Here is a 14,621-nt window from a genome sequence, read left to right on the forward strand (position 1 = left end):
GCAAAGTCTTTCCTGATCCCAGCTCTGTTCATCTTGGCTTCTTTTAAAAACACAGCAAGCAAGGGTTACTCCAAGCGGAGTCTCCCTTTTTTTCCAAAAATTGGGCCACACAGACACCCACCCCATCAGTGGCAGCACTTGGGCCCTAGTTGCAAACAGGATGTTTTGATTTGCATCAAGCACATTCAAAAATACGCCATTCTTATCCGTCCCCAGGATGACACCGGGGTAGGTAGCAAAGTCTTTCCTGATCCCAGCTCTGTTCATCTTGGCTTCTTTTAAAAACACAGCAAGCAAGGGTTACTCCAAGCGGAATCTCCCTTTTTTCCAAAAATTGGGCCACACAGACACCCACCCCATCAGTGGCAGCACTTGGGCCCTAGTTGCAAACAGGATGTTTTGATTTGCATCAAGCACATTCAAAAATACGCCATTCTTATCCGTCCCCAGGATGACACCGGGGTACGTAGATAAAGTCTTTGCTGATCCATGACTTGTTCATCTTGGCTTCTTTTAAAAACAATGTAAGCAAGGGTTACTCCAAGCGGAGTCTCCCTTTTTTTCCAAAAATTGGGCCACACAGACACCCACCCCATCAGTGGCAGCACTTGGGCCCTAGTTGCAAACAGGATGTTTTGATTTGCATCAAGCACATTCAAAAATACGCCATTCTTATCCGTCCCCAGGATGACACCGGGGTAGGTAGCAAAGTCTTTCCTGATCCCAGCTCTGTTCATCTTGGCTTCTTTTAAAAACACAGCAAGCAAGGGTTACTCCAAGCGGAGTCTCCCTTTTTTCCAAAAATTGGGCCACACAGACACCCACCCCATCAGTGGCAGCACTTGGGCCCTAGTTGCAAACAGGATGTTTTGATTTGCATCAAGCACATTCAAAAATACGCCATTCTTATCCGTCCCCAGGATGACACCGGGGTAGGTAGCAAAGTCTTTCCTGATCCCAGCTCTGTTCATCTTGGCTTCTTTTAAAAACACAGCAAGCAAGGGTTACTCCAAGCGGAGTCTCCCTTTTTTCCAAAAATTGGGCCCACACACACCCACCCCTTCAGTGGCAGCAGTTGTGCCCCAGTTGTACACTTCACAGCTAGATTTGCATCAAGCACATTCAAAAATACGCCATTCTTATCCGTCCCCAGGATGACACCGGGGTACGTAGATAAAGTCTTTGCTGATCCATGACTTGTTCATCTTGGCTTCTTTTAAAAACAATGTAAGCAAGGGTTACTCCAAGCGGAGTCTCCCTTTTTTTCCAAAAATTGGGCCACACAGACACCCACCCCATCAGTGGCAGCACTTGGGCCCTAGTTGCAAACAGGATGTTTTGATTTGCATCAAGCACATTCAAAAATACGCCATTCTTATCCGTCCCCAGGATGACACCGGGGTAGGTAGCAAAGTCTTTCCTGATCCCAGCTCTTTTCATCTTGGCTTCTTTTAAAAACACAGCAAGCAAGGGTTACTCCAAGCGGAGTCTCCCTTTTTTCCAAAAATTGGGCCCACACACACCCACCCCTTCAGTGGCAGCAGTTGTGCCCCAGTTGTACACTTCACAGCTAGATTTGCATCAAGCACATTCAAAAATACGCCATTCTTATCCGTCCCCAGGATGACACCGGGGTAGGTAGCAAAGTCTTTCCTGATCCCAGCTCTGTTCATCTTGGCTTCTTTTAAAAACACAGCAAGCAAGGGTTACTCCAAGCGGAGTCTCCCTTTTTTCCAAAAATTGGGCCACACAGACACCCACCCCATCAGTGGCAGCACTTGGGCCCTAGTTGCAAACAGGATGTTTTGATTTGCATCAAGCACATTCCAAATCCACAAGCATTTACTCTCCCCAGGATGACACAGGGGTAGTAAATTCCTTCTGGATCCATGACTTGTTCATTTTGATGAACGTCAGTCTGTCCACATTGTCACTGGACAGACGCGTGCGCTTATCTGTCAGCACACACCCAGCAGCACTGAATACACGTTCAGAGACAACGCTGGCAGCTGGACACGACAAAATCTCCAAGGCGTAACTGGAGAGCTCTGGCCATTTTTCTATGTTTGAAGCCCAAAAGGAGCAAGGCTCCAGTTGCACAGTCATGGCATCGATGTTCATTTGGAGATACTCCTGTATCATCCTCTCCAGCCGTTGAGTATGTGTCAGACTTGTTGTCTCTGGTGGCCTTGCAAAAGAGGGTCTAAAAAAATTATGAAAAGATTCCATAAAATTGCTGTTACCGGCACCAGATACGGTCCTACTGGTACGGGTAGACTGGTGAAGATGACGAGACCGTCCCATGTTTGTCAAGTTACAACTGGGAGATTCCCTCCCTGCACCTGCACGGTTGTTTGGTGGAAAAGCCGAGCTAAGATCGAGTAACAGCTTCTGCTGATACTCCTGCATACGTGCGTCCCTTTCTATGGCTGGAATTATGTCACAAAATTTGGACTTGTACCGGGGATCTAATAGTGTGGCAATCCAGTAGTCATCATCACTTCTAATTTTGACAATACGACTGTCATGTTGGAGGTAGTGCAACAAGAAGGCACTCATGTGTCTTGCGCAGCCATGCGGACCAAGTCCACGCTGTGTTTGTGGCATAGAGGTGCTAACCGTTCTTTCTTCCTCTGACATCTCCCCCCAACCTCTTTCAACTGAAATTTGACCAAGGTCTCCCTCATCCGCTGAGTCTTCCATGTCCATGGACAGTTCGTCCTCCATTTCTTCATGTTCTCCTGCACCTTGCTCAACATTTCGCCTGCTACTATGCGCCCTTGTCGATCCCTGTTCCCCATGGTCCCATGCCTGCTGCGTTGGTGATGATGAACGTCTGGATCTTGGTGATGTTGTTGTCCCTTGCACATATGAATCCTCCTGTAGTTCCTCCCCTTCATGTTGTCCCACCCCCTGACTCCGAATAGTGTTTAGCGTGTGCTCCAGCATGTAAATGACTGGAATCGTCATGCTGATAATGGCATTGTCAGAGCTAAACATATTCGTCGCCATGTCGAAACTGTGCAGAAGGGTGCATAGGTCCTTGATCTGAGACCACTCCATCAGGGTGATCTGCCCCACCTCTGCATCTCGTTGGCCCAGGCTATACGTCATGACGTATTGCACCAGGGCTCTGCGGTGCTGCCACAGTCGCTGTAACATGTGTAGAGTTGAATTCCAGCGTGTCGCCACATCGCATTTCAGGCGATGAACCGGCAGGCCGAAAGACTTCTGGAGCGATGCAAGTCGCTCAGCTGCGGCGCTTGAACGCCGGAAGTGAGCAGACAGTTTTCGTGCCCTGTTCAGAAGCCCATCTAGGCCGGGATAGTGTGTTAAAAATTGCTGCACGACAAGGTTCAACACGTGAGCCATACAAGGTACGTGTGTCACCTTGCCCAGGCGAAGGGCCGCACCCAGGTTTGCAGCATTGTCGCACACGGCCTTACCAGGCTGCAGGTTGAGTGGAGACAACCATTTATTAAACTCGGACCGCAGAGCTGACCACAACTCCTCAGCTGTGTGACTCTTATTACCAAGACATTTCAAGCTAAAGACCGCCTGATGCCGTTGCGCTCGGCTGCCAGCATAGTAATGAGGCGTGCGTGATTCCTTCTGCGCAGTGAGAACGCTGGTGGCCTGACCAGGCAGGCTTGGGGCGGAGGTGGAGGACCCAGATGAGGTGGAGGATGCAGAAGCTGTGGCGGAACTTGGACAGACAGAGGATTGACACACAAGTCGTGGGGACGGCAAGACTTGTGCAGCAGACCCTTCACCATCTATCACCATAGTTACCCAGTGCCCAGTCAGCGACATGTAACGTCCCTGTCCATGCTTACTGGTCCAAGTATCGGTGGTGAAATGCACCCGTTCACACACAGAGTTTCTCAAGGAAGCGGTGATGTTGTGTGCGACATGCTGGTGTAGCGCGGGCACACCTTTCTTAGAGAAGTAGTGGCGACTAGGCATCTGGTACTGGGGCACAGCGACAGACATAAGGTCTCTAAAATCCTGTGTGTCCACTAGGCGGAAAGGCAGCATTTCGGTAGCCAACAGCTTACAGAGGGATAGAGTCAACCTCTTAGCTTTGTCATGGGTCGGAGGAAGTGGCCTTTTATTTGACCACATCTGAGGGACAGAGATCTGGCTGCTGTGTGTAGACGGTGTTGAGTAGGGTGTCCCTGGAAAAATGCAGGTTTGTGAGGAAAGTGCAGGCGGAGACATGATGTTGCCTTCATCCAACGTTGGTGCTATCGATGTCTGAGAGAGCTGTACACACTCACTTGTTTCCCCTTCCAAACCAACTGACGACCTTACAAGCAAACTGCCTGTTGCGGTTACAGTGGTGGAAGTTTTGCGTGGAAAAACAGGTGTGACAGCTGTCCCCACAGTCCTAGAAGATGAAGAGCGCGCGGATGCACTGGAAGGGGCGGGCGGTGGATGGTTCGCTCCGCTAGCCGGCATTGCAGCACGGTGAGCTTCCCACCGGGACTTATGATATTTATTCATGTGACGATTCATGGAAGAAGTTGTCAAACTGCTGAGGTTTTGACCTCTACTAACAGAATCATGACAAATGTTACATATCACATGAGTTGGGCGATCTTTTTCGATGTGAAAAAAGGCCCAGGCTAGGCAAGGCTTAGAGGCCATGCGACCTGTTGATCCACCCCGAATAATGCTCATAGGCAGAGTGGTGGCTGAGGATGCAGTTGTAGACGTGCTACCAGTGCTCCGACTCTGTCCAGGAAGGCGCAAGGTAACTTCGTCGTCGGTTGCATCCTCCTCCACCGCCTCTGTTGACCTCCTCGAGTGCCTGACTGGGGGTTGACAGTAGGTGGGATCTAGAACGTCATCATCAATTGTTGTGTTTGCACTCCCCTCCCCCTCAGACCGAGCCTCTTCTTGCCCTGACCGAATATTTAAGTTGTCATCCCAATCGGGTATCTGCGTCTCATCTTCATCAGTATGTTCCTCATTGTCTATAACCACAGGTGTTACAGTTTGTGACAAAGGGTCAACATTATGCTCAGAAACTTGGTCCTCACGGCCTGAATCTCAGTCACAAAGGTTCTGGGCATCACTGCAGACCATTTCCTGTTCTGTACTCACTGTAGCTTGGGAGCAGACCTCTGATTCCCAGGCTATAGTGTGACTGAACAGCTCTGCAGACTCAGCCATCTCAGTTCCACCATACTGTGCAGGGCTGATGGAGACTTCAGAGCTGGGAGAAATCAAGTGTGATTGGGATGACAACTCAGAGGAATGGTGTTTTTTGGATGCGGTACTTGAAGTGGCTGAGAGGGCACTTGTTGGGCCACTTGAGATCCATTCAAGCATTTTCCTTTTTTGCCCATCATCTACCTTTGTTCCTCTTGTTCGTGTCCGTAAAAAAGGGAGCACATCGGATTGTCCACAATAAGTAGTAGACATCTTACTTTTACTAGTAGATGGTCTATCTTCAGCAGATGATAATGGAGCTTTGCCACCTTCCCCACTGACAAAACATTTTTTGCCTTTTCCACCACGCCTCTTCCCCTTTCCACCAGCATCTGTCATTTTGCCACTCATGTTGATTGCGACAAGATTGTGGACTGAAAATGTGGTAGTAAAAATTGAGAGGTGGTGAAGATTGCAGTGGTGGTCTAGCTTTATTAACAGCAGAATAATAAAGAATAAATATCCCTGACAATGTAACTTAGTTATAATTCGTTGGAGTGTGCAACGCAGGCAGACGTGCTGCAAATGTCTTGGCACTAGTGGGACTATAGCAAAGTCCAATAGCCACGTATAGGATGCCACTAGGTACACTGAGTGTTTGCTAGTATAATGGCTTCGTTATAATTTGTTGTAGTGTGCAACGCAGGCAGATGCGCTCTGCAAATGTCTTGGCACTAGTGGGACTATAGCAAAGTCCAATAGCCACGTATAGGATGCCACTAGGTACACTGAGTGTGTGCTAGTATAATGGCTTCGTTATAATTAGTTGGAGTGTGCAACGCAGGCAGATGCGCTCTGCACATGTCTTGGCACTAGTGGGACTATAGCAAAGTCCAATAGCCACGTATAGGATGCCACTAGGTACACTGAGTGTTTGCTAGTATAATGGCTTCGTTATAATTTGTTGTAGTGTGCAACGCAGGCAGATGCGCTCTGCAAATGTCTTGGCACTAGTGGGACTATAGCAAAGTCCAATAGCCACGTATAGGATGCCACTAGGTACACTGAGTGTGTGCTAGTATAATGGCTTCGTTATAATTAGTTGGAGTGTGCAACGCAGGCAGATGCGCTCTGCAAATGTCTTGGCACTAGTGGGACTATAGCAAAGTCCAATAGCCACGTATAGGATGCCACTAGGTACACTGAGTGTGTGCTAGTATAATGGCTTCGTTATAATTAGTTGGAGTGTGCAACGCAGGCAGATGCGCTCTGCAAATGTCTTGGCACTAGTGGGACTATAGCAAAGTCCAATAGCCACGTATAGGATGCCACTAGGTACACTGAGTGTTTGCTAGTATAATGGCTTCGTTATAATTAGTTGGAGTGTGCAACGCAGGCAGATGCGCTCTGCAAATGTCTTGGCACTAGTGGGACTATAGCAAAGTCCAATAGCCACGTATAGGATGCCACTAGGTACACTGAGTGTGTGCTAGTATAATGGCTTCGTTATAATTAGTTGGAGTGTGCAACGCAGGCAGATGCGCTCTGCAAATGTCTTGGCACTAGTGGGACTATAGCAAAGTCCAATAGCCACGTATAGGATGCCACTAGGTACACTGAGTGTGTGCTAGTATAATGGCTTCGTTATAATTAGTTGGAGTGTGCAACGCAGGCAGATGCGCTCTGCAAATGTCTTGGCACTAGTGGGACTATAGCAAAGTCCAATAGCCACGTATAGGATGCCACTAGGTACACTGTGTGTTTGCTAGTATAATGGCTGAGTTTAAAAAACTTGGAGTGTGCAATGCAGGCAGATGTGCTCTGCTAATGTCTTTGCACTAGTGGGACTATAGCAAAGTCCAATAGCCACGTATAGGATGCCACTAGGTACACTGAGTGTTTGCTAGTATAATGGCTTCGTTATAATTAGTTGGAGTGTGCAACGCAGGCAGATGCGCTCTGCAAATGTCTTGGCACTAGAGGGACTATAGCAAAGTCCAATAGCCACGTATAGGATGCCACTAGGTACACTGAGTGTTTGCTAGTATAATGGCTTCGTTATAATTAGTTGGAGTGTGCAACGCAGGCAGATGCGCTCTGCAAATGTCTTGGCACTAGAGGGACTATAGCAAAGTCCAATAGCCACGTATAGGATGCCACTAGGTACACTGAGTGTTTGCTAGTATAATGGCTTCGTTATAATTAGTTGGAGTGTGCAACGCAGGCAGATGCGCTCTGCAAATGTCTTGGCACTAGAGGGACTATAGCAAAGTCCAATAGCCACGTATAGGATGCCACTAGGTACACTGAGTGTTTGCTAGTATAATGGCTTCGTTATAATTAGTTGGAGTGTGCAACGCAGGCAGATGCGCTCTGCAAATGTCTTGGCACTAGTGGGACTATAGCAAAGTCCAATAGCCACGTATAGGATGCCACTAGGTACACTGAGTGTTTGCTAGTATAATGGCTTCGTTATAATTAGTTGGAGTGTGCAACGCAGGCAGATGCGCTCTGCAAATGTCTTGGCACTAGTGGGACTATAGCAAAGTCCAATAGCCACGTATAGGATGCCACTAGGTACACTGAGTGTGTGCTAGTATAATGGCTTCGTTATAATTAGTTGGAGTGTGCAACGCAGGCAGATGCGCTCTGCAAATGTCTTGGCACTAGTGGGACTATAGCAAAGTCCAATAGCCACGTATAGGATGCCACTAGGTACACTGAGTGTGTGCTAGTATAATGGCTTCGTTATAATTAGTTGGAGTGTGCAACGCAGGCAGATGCGCTCTGCAAATGTCTTGGCACTAGTGGGACTATAGCAAAGTCCAATAGCCACGTATAGGATGCCACTAGGTACACTGTGTGTTTGCTAGTATAATGGCTGAGTTTAAAAAACTTGGAGTGTGCAATGCAGGCAGATGTGCTCTGCTAATGTCTTTGCACTAGTGGGACTATAGCAAAGTCCAATAGCCACGTATAGGATGCCACTAGGTACACTGAGTGTTTGCTAGTATAATGGCTTCGTTATAATTAGTTGGAGTGTGCAACGCAGGCAGATGCGCTCTGCAAATGTCTTGGCACTAGAGGGACTATAGCAAAGTCCAATAGCCACGTATAGGATGCCACTAGGTACACTGAGTGTTTGCTAGTATAATGGCTTCGTTATAATTAGTTGGAGTGTGCAACGCAGGCAGATGCGCTCTGCAAATGTCTTGGCACTAGAGGGACTATAGCAAAGTCCAATAGCCACGTATAGGATGCCACTAGGTACACTGAGTGTGTGCTAGTATAATGACTTCGTTATAATTAGTTGGATTGTGAAACGCAGGCAGATGCGCTCTGCAAATGTCTTGGCACTAGAGGGACTATAGCAAAGTCCAATAGCCACGTATAGGATGCCACTAGGTACACTGAGTGTGTGCTAGTATAATGGCTTCGTTATAATTAGTTGGAGTGTGCAACGCAGGCAGATGCGCTCTGCAAATGTCTTGGCACTAGAGGGACTATAGCAAAATCCAATAGCCACGTATAGGATGCCACTAGGTACACTGAGTGTGTGCTAGTATAATGGCTTCGTTATAATTAGTTGGAGTGTGCAACGCAGGCAGATGCGCTCTGCAAATGTCTTGGCACTAGTGGGACTATAGCAAAGTCCAATAGCCACGTATAGGATGCCACTAGGTACACTGAGTGTTTGCTAGTATAATGGCTTCGTTATAATTAGTTGGAGTGTGCAACGCAGGCAGATGCGCTCTGCAAATGTCTTGGCACTAGTGGGACTATAGCAAAGTCCAATAGCCACGTATAGGATGCCACTAGGTACACTGAGTGTTTGCTAGTATAATGGCTTCGTTATAATTAGTTGGAGTGTGCAACGCAGGCAGATGCGCTCTGCAAATGTCTTGGCACTAGTGGGACTATAGCAAAGTCCAATAGCCACGTATAGGATGCCACTAGGTACACTGAGTGTTTGCTAGTATAATGGCTTCGTTATAATTAGTTGGAGTGTGCAACGCAGGCAGATGCGCTCTGCAAATGTCTTGGCACTAGTGGGACTATAGCAAAGTCCAATAGCCACGTATAGGATGCCACTAGGTACACTGAGTGTGTGCTAGTATAATGGCTTCGTTATAATTAGTTGGAGTGTGCAACGCAGGCAGATGCGCTCTGCAAATGTCTTGGCACTAGTGGGACTATAGCAAAGTCCAATAGCCACGTATAGGATGCCACTAGGTACACTGAGTGTTTGCTAGTATAATGGCTTCGTTATAATTAGTTGGAGTGTGCAACGCAGGCAGATGCGCTCTGCAAATGTCTTGGCACTAGTGGGACTATAGCAAAGTCCAATAGCCACGTATAGGATGCCACTAGGTACACTGAGTGTTTGCTAGTAAAATTGCTTAGTTTAAAAAACTTGGAGTGTGCAATGCAGGCAGATGTGCTCTGCAAATGTCTTGGCCCTAGTGGGACTATAGCAAAGTCCAATAGCCACGTATAGGATGCCACTAGGTACACTGAGTGTGTGCTAGTATAATGGCTTCGTTATAATTAGTTGGAGTGTGCAACGCAGGCAGATGCGCTCTGCAAATGTCTTGGCACTAGTGGGACTATAGCAAAGTCCAATAGCCACGTATAGGATGCCACTAGGTACACTGAGTGTTTGCTAGTATAATGGCTTCGTTATAATTTGTTGTAGTGTGCAACGCAGGCAGATGCGCTCTGCAAATGTCTTGGCACTAGTGGGACTATAGCAAAGTCCAATAGCCACGTATAGGATGCCACTAGGTACACTGAGTGTGTGCTAGTATAATGGCTTCGTTATAATTAGTTGGAGTGTGCAACGCAGGCAGATGCGCTCTGCAAATGTCTTGGCACTAGTGGGACTATAGCAAAGTCCAATAGCCACGTATAGGATGCCACTAGGTACACTGAGTGTTTGCTAGTATAATGGCTTCGTTATAATTAGTTGGAGTGTGCAACGCAGGCAGATGCGCTCTGCAAATGTCTTGGCACTAGTGGGACTATAGCAAAGTCCAATAGCCACGTATAGGATGCCACTAGGTACACTGAGTGTTTGCTAGTATAATGGCTTCGTTATAATTTGTTGTAGTGTGCAACGCAGGCAGATGCGCTCTGCAAATGTCTTGGCACTAGTGGGACTATAGCAAAGTCCAATAGCCACGTATAGGATGCCACTAGGTACACTGTGTGTTTGCTAGTATAATGGCTGAGTTTAAAAAACTTGGAGTGTGCAATGCAGGCAGATGTGCTCTGCTAATGTCTTTGCACTAGTGGGACTATAGCAAAGTCCAATAGCCACGTATAGGATGCCACTAGGTACACTGAGTGTTTGCTAGTAAAATTGCTTAGTTTAAAAAACTTGGAGTGTGCAATGCAGGCAGATGTGCTCTGCAAATGTCTTGGCACTAGTGGGACTATAGCAAAGTCCAATAGCCACGTATAGGATGCCACTAGGTACACTGAGTGTTTGCTAGTATAATGGCTTCGTTATAATTTGTTGGAGTGTGCAACGCAGGCAGATGCGCTCTGCAAATGTCTTGGCCCTAGTGGGACTATAGCAAAGTCCAATAGCCACGTATAGGATGCCACTAGGTACAGAGTGTTTGCTAGTATAATGGCTGAGTTTAAAAAACTTGGAGTGTGCAATGCAGGCAGATGTGCTCTGCTAATGTCTTTGCACTAGTGGGACTATAGCAAAGTCCAATAGCCACGTATAGGATGCCACTAGGTACACTGAGTGTTTGCTAGTAAAATGGCTTAGTTTAAAAAACTTGGAGTGTGCAATGCAGGCAGATGTGCTCTGCAAATGTCTTTGCACTAGTGGGACTATAGCAAAGTCCAATAGCCACAGATAGGATGCCACTAGGTACACTGAGTGTTTGCTAGTATAATGGCTTAGTTAGAATGAGTTGGAGTGTGCAGAGGACAAGAGGGTACAGTGGCAGGATTGTGGTGCTCTGGGTAGAGGAATGGAAGCCTGCCTTTCTATTCCCTCCTAATGGTGAAATGCAGGGAGGAAATCCCTGACCTGGGCTACACAGACGCTGTTGCTGTTTGCAGGACCTGTCACCTATGGCTCTCTGACCCTGCCGGTACGAGCCCTTAAAAGGACTGCTAGAATGTGCTCTCCCTAAGCTGTCTAACGCTGTGTATGCAGCGCATACAGCTGTATCGGCGATAGGACAAAGGACGGAACTGCGACAGTGATGTCTGACACCAAAGACGCAGAAGGCAGATAATGGCGATCGTGAAGAAAATGTCCGGTTTTATAATGCAGGGACATGTGACATGCAGATCCTATCACACATGCCGTTGCTTCTCTGCCTCAAAGTCCACTTAGGTGTGTGTGTGTCTGTGATTGGCTGACATGCTGGCCAGCCCCACAAGACGCGCGCGCTTAGGGAAGGAAGACAAGAAAAATATAGAAACAGCAGTGATCTGAAGGCGCTGTTCACGCACACTATACACTGAAATGTGATAATAGTTTGATTCACAGAGTGACTTACACTATTACAGCAGAAACCAAGCTTAGATTTAGCTGTTTTTTGGCTGCTAGAACCGTTCTCGAACGTTTCTAGAACTATCGAGCTTTTGCAAAAAGCTCGAGTTCTAGTTCGATCTAGAACATGCCCCAAAATCACTCGAGCCTAGAACTGGAGAACCACGAACCACGAACCGCGCTCAACTCTAGTCATTAATACCCCAACCATGAAATGATGATAGGTTAAACTTTTTTTAGCGGGAACATACTAACAAAAGACTTAATAAACGTTTAATGTTTTTCACTATGTTTTTTTTTCAAATTGTATTCATTTTCTAGTTTTTTTACTGTCATGTCAATACTATTATACTAAGCTGACAAAGCACAAGTAAATCTTTTATATACACATGCTCTGTGACAAAGGAATGATTGATGCAGGTCCCACCACAATGATCCACATTTATTTTGAGAATAGGGTCAGACTGCTGTCAATGGAGAGTTTCCAAAATGGGGTCACTTGTGGGGGTTTCTGCTGTTTTCGCATGTCAGGGACTCTTCAAATGTGATAATGATGTATACAGTATATTACAGCCAAAATGGTGGTCCTAAATTGAAATAGCACACCTGCCATTTAATGCCTTGCAAAGTTCCTAAACAGCAGTTTCCTACCACAAATTGGGTGTTAGCAAACTCAGGAGAAATTTCAAACCCATTTGTGTGGTCCACGTTTTTCTTTAAGACTTGGCAAAATGAAAAAATTGAGTATAAAGCAGCATTTTAGTGGGAAAAAATATAATTTTCATTTTCACATCCAATGTTATAAATAGAGTTGAGCGCGGTTCGCGGTTCGAGGTTTTCCAGTTCGCGGCTCGAGTGATTTTGGGGGCTGTTCTAGATAGAACTAGAACTCGAGCTTTTTGCTAAAGCTCGATAGTTCTAGATATGTTCGAGAACGGTTCTAGCAGCAAAAAGACCAGCTAATTACTAGCTAGTTTTCCGCTGTAATAGTGTAAGTCACTCTGTGACTCACACTATTATGAAATTTCAGTGTATAGTGTGCGGGAACAGCGCATTCAGATCACTGCTGTATGGATAATGGCGATCGCCATTTTTTTTTTTTCTCCATTGTCTTCCTTCCCTAAGCGCTCGCGTGTAGTGGGGCGGGCCAGCATGTCAGCCAATCCCAGACACACACACAGCTAAGTGGACTTTTAGCCAGAGAAGCAACGGCATGTGTGATAGGATGTCCATGTCACATGTCCCTGCATTATAAAAACTTGTATCTGCCCGTCCGGACGCCATTATCTCTTCTGCGTCCTTGGTGTCAGTCACTGCTGGCGCAGCGCCTATCTCCGATACTGCTGTGTACGCTCTATACACAGCGCTGTACAGAATAGGGATAGCACTTTCTATCAGTCCTTTTAAGGGCTAATACCGGCAGGGTCAGAGCCATAGGTGACAGGTCCTTAAATACAGAGTTTAACAGCTACACAAGGTGACAGCGTCTGTGTAGCTAAGGTCAGGGATTTCCTCGCTGCATTTCCCCATTAGGAGGGATAGAAAGGCAGGCTTCCTTTCCTCTACCCAGAGACCCACATCCCTGCCACTGTACCCTCCTGCCCTTTGCACACTCAAACTCATTGTTACTAAGCCATTATACTAGCAGACACTGAGTGAACTTAGTGGCATCATAAAAGTGGCTGTTGGACTTCTGTATTGTCCCACTAGTGCAAAGATATTTGCAGCACGTCTGCCTGCATTGCACACTCAAACTTATTGTTACTAAGCCATTATACTAGCAAACACTGAGTGAACTTAGCGGCTTCCTAAACGTGGCTGTTGGATTTCTGTATTGTCCCACTAGTGCAAAGATATTTGCAGCACGTCTGCCTGCATTGCACACTCAAACTCATTGTTACTAAGCCATTATACTAGCGAACACTGAGTGAACTTGGTGGCATCCTAAGCGTGGCTGTTGGACTTCTGTATTGTCCCACTAGTGCAAAGATATTTGCAGCACGTCTGCCTGCATTGCACACTCAAACTCATTGTTACTAAGCCATTATACTAGCAATCACTGAGTGAACTTAGTGGCATCATAAAAGTGGCTGTTGGACTTATGTATTGTCCTACTAGTGCAAAGATATTTGCAGCACGTCTACCTGCATTGCACACTCAAACTCATTGTTACTAAGCCATTATACTAGCAAACACAGAGTGAACTTAGTGGCATCCTAAACGTAGCTGTTGGACTTCTTTTTTATCCCACTAGTGCAAAGATATTTGCAGCACGTCTGCCTTCATTGCACACTCAAACTCATTGTTACTAAGCCATTATACTAGCAAACACTGAGTGAACTTAGTAGCATCATAAAAGTGGCTGTTGGACTTCTGTATTGTCCCACTAGTGCAAAGATATTTGCAGCACGTCTACCTGCATTGCACACTCAAACTCATTTTTACTAAGCCAATTTTACTAGCAAACACTGAGTGAACTTAGTAGCATCATAAAAGTGGCTGTTGGACTTCTGTATTGTCCCACAAGTGCAAAGATATTTGCAGCACGTCTACCTAAATTGCACACTCAAACTCATTGTTACTAAGCCATTATACTAGCAAACACTGAGTGAACTTAGTGGCATCATAAAAGTGGCTGTTGGACTTCTGTATTGTCCCACAAGTGCAAAGATATTTGCAGCACGTCTACCTGTATTGCACACTCAAACTCATTGTTACTAAGCCATTATACTAGCAAACACTGAGTGAACTTAGTGGCATCATAAAAGTGGCTGTTGGACTTCTGTATTTTCCCACTAATGCAAAGATATTTGCAGCACGTCTACCTGCATTGCACACTCAAACTCATTGTTACTAAGCTATTATACTAGCAAACACTGAGTGAACTTAGTGGCATCCTAAACGTGGCTGTTGGACTTCTGTATTGTCCCACTAGTGCAAAGAT

This window comes from Anomaloglossus baeobatrachus, chromosome 5 (assembly GCF_048569485.1).
Source record: "Anomaloglossus baeobatrachus isolate aAnoBae1 chromosome 5, aAnoBae1.hap1, whole genome shotgun sequence".
Classification (NCBI taxonomy): domain Eukaryota; kingdom Metazoa; phylum Chordata; class Amphibia; order Anura; family Aromobatidae; genus Anomaloglossus; species Anomaloglossus baeobatrachus.